This window comes from Talpa occidentalis, unplaced genomic scaffold, assembly GCF_014898055.3.
Source record: "Talpa occidentalis isolate TD23 unplaced genomic scaffold, MPIMG_talOcc4v2.1 talOcc4.1165, whole genome shotgun sequence".
NCBI lineage: Eukaryota > Metazoa > Chordata > Mammalia > Eulipotyphla > Talpidae > Talpa > Talpa occidentalis.
Genome location: NW_023601176.1, coordinates 17,079 through 20,319, shown reverse-complemented (window position 1 = coordinate 20,319; position 3,241 = coordinate 17,079). Strand labels below are relative to the sequence as shown.

Here is a 3,241-nt window from a genome sequence, read left to right as displayed (position 1 = left end):
AATGGGCACTCAGAAGCTGCGGACAGCTTCACAGCGCTGTGCTCAACCCGCTGCGCCACCAGGGAGGCCCTGTTTATCATATCTTTGATGGTTAGTCATACTTAAGACTTTCTGGCCATGCTTCTCATTGTGTTTAGAAAACAGGGAAGAAAAGGCAAAATGAAAAAATAAGCAAAAAGATTGGCAACTTTCTGAAATTCACTCTATTTATCGGTGTATATATGTATCAGGATTTAATATTTGGACATTTGAAATGTAGAAAGTAGCTATATTCAGCACATTGCTAAGAATTATTCACTGAAAGTCAGATGCTGGGTAATACTTTTCTGCAGTGTAATAATAGAGCATTTTCAACATTAGTGCAGTGTAATTTCATCAGGATCCCTGATGTATCTGGATCCCTGTTTTTGGAAAGGAACCACATGATTTGATAGTATCATGTGGTTGCTCTAATTTTGAGGTAGAGATATTAATTCCTATATCCTTTCCATAGTAAAATGATTTACTCCTTCTCTATATGTTCAACTGAGTTCATGATATTCTTGAGTTTATTCTAACACAATACATATTGTAAAACTACTGCTTTATCTTAAGTTTACTATAACAGAATAACAGTAGTATTCATACTTTCCTGGCAGACAAGATACCATGATTATGAAGGTAGTTTTCCCAGGGCATGCCTTGCCCATTGCACTCTGGGTGTGCTGACCCATGCAATTTCCCCAAAAGTGAGAAAAAAGAATGTATAATTTGTGGTAGTGAGGGACTGCCTGTGTGCCCTTTCGGTAAAAAAAGGGAAAAAACAGAAATAAAAGTGACTCAACTGGCCTTTGTGCCAATAATTTGTGACTTGAATAGGTGATTTATTTTAAATGTTTTATAACTTTAATACATAATGGTTTGTTTGTAAATATTAGTAATTTTCCAAAGTAATTTTAAAAGTACATGAATGGAGTAACAACAAAGATAATGTTACTTTTTAAAAAAGTGTATTGATTAATGAACATGGATATCAAGCTACAAAAAGTTCAAATTTCATGTGTCAAATATACACTAATAACCAATCATTATATTTTTTATCTGAAAGTAGATAAGATATATAAACCTTTGGTAGGGAAATGGAATCTGGTCACAATATCAGAGTTGTTTGCATTGGAGCATGTTTGTGAGAATAATTTATTTATCACTTCTTGGGGGTGTCTTGTTTTTCATGTTTGAGAGCTAGAAAATATTAGTTCCCTAGATTTAAAGAATCTGTAACACAAAACAAATTCATTTATATGATACTAAAATAACAAGTTAATATTTATGATAATGGAAAGTACTCCAAAAATGTCTGCGTTTAAAAAATATTTTACTATATATGGATCCTCTAGTGTCCTCACATATGTCCACAATCAAATAATCTTATATTTGAGGCACTTTTCATACACAGTATATGTACAGATGTTGTCAAAATATTACTCATCATGTTTTGTCTATTGACTTGGTTTTTAGTTTATGTGTCCAAAAAATATTAAGCATCATGTGCACACTGTTAAAATTGGGGGTTTGGGGTACGTATGTGTGTTAGGTTTTTCTCTCATTCAAGTCTGCTGTATTCTAGCTCATGCAGAAGGTATATAGCAGCAGTAGAAAATCATCCTAAGTTACTGATTTTTACATCATCTGTAATATTTACAAAAGAAATAAAGAAATTTCTGAAATTGTAATAAATTTTGAGACCATGAGGCTGTTAGGAACTGATAAAACTCAAAAGCCTCTGTAAACACATTGTCAATCCCGCTATTGCTCTTTCTGTTTAAATCATTTAGAGAAACAGAAAGATTTGGAAAGTTTATAAGGTATTTCTCAAATATCCAAAACATGAGAAAATTTATTTACTAAAGCCTGCTTTTCTTTCCCCTCAGTGTAACTGAGTCTTTGAAAAATCTCAGAACAAATTGTATACAAAGGAGGTTGGAATTTGAACCCTTGTATGTCTGCTATTAAAGCCCAGATACTTTCAAAAATTCCTTATTTTAGTCCCCTATACCACTTTGTAATTTCTCAGGAACCCATTTTACAAGCAAAGTGATATAAATTTTCTTCTTAATTTAGTATATTCATTAAAAAAAATACTTATTTAATATTTTGACATTTAACTCATTCAGAAATATTTATAATGCACACACTGTTTCTGAATAATGTGTCACAGCTGTAATTTATTTAAATAAAAAATATAATCATTATCATCAAAGACTCAGAATTCTAACAACAAAATTTTATTATGTGAATTATCAAAGATCAGCTTAGAAAATCACTAAAACATTTCTTTGTGGAATAGTCACGTGACCTAAGGCAAGAAAAGTTTGAAATGTTGGAAAGCATGGAAATTTTGTCGGGACACTTGATAAAACATAGGATAGATATTGGGAAGTGTAAATATTTGGAACTGCTTGAAAATGTATGAAGAATGGATAATTATATTATTGGCCATAATAAGTATCTTAAACATTCATATTTGAAAGTAGAAATAGGTCTTGTGTTTTACAAAGATCATTTTCTATTGAACTTACATAAAATTGAGGGCTACAAATGCATTTAATTTTACCTTTGATCTCCTTTTGCCTTATGTTCTTTAGTTTTTAAAGATGTAAAGTAAGGTCATGTGCATGTCAGATATAGTCACATTTGCATTCTAATAATATCCAGACTGAGAAAGCCTAGCTTCTATGCTATTATACGGCGATATAACAAATGTGTATTTACTTCCTTCATACTGTATTTCCTTAATTGTATTCTGAAAAAGCAGTATACATGATGATAAAAGCTAACAAGTTTTATGTACCAAAATGCACTGAAAGTTTTCAGAGTCAACAACTTATGAAAAAACAAATTAAGCAAAGTTAACATGTATTTATAACAGATGTAGTTTTAAAGTATTTAACATACTAATTGGATTGTAGACTCCATGGGAATATGCTCTGTGCAGCTTTATAAAATATCATTTGAGTATGGGAAATTATTTTGTAAGAAATTTTGATATCAGAAGAGATTTAAATGTACTTTAGTTACATGTTGAAAAAAATTTTCATTGAATATAGGTCATTATTCTGAAGTTAAGTATATTAATTAAAGTGGTAGTGTTGCATTTCATATAATTTGTACAGTAGTTTATTAAATCACATAAAATGTCACTATCATGACATAACTTCTGATGAGAGCACAGGTGTAATTATTTGGAGATCTTTGGGCAAAG

The 3,241-nt window shown here is 30.7% G+C and overlaps 1 non-coding gene across 1 annotated transcript; it reads left to right on the top strand.

The window, feature by feature from the left end:
• The first annotated feature begins 623 nt into the window (after positions 1 to 623).
• LOC119239785 (U1 spliceosomal RNA) lies at positions 624 to 783 on the top strand. The gene has a single exon (XR_005123997.1). It is a non-coding gene; the product is annotated as a U1 spliceosomal RNA (small nuclear RNA).
• The last annotated feature ends 2,458 nt before the right edge of the window (positions 784 to 3,241 follow it).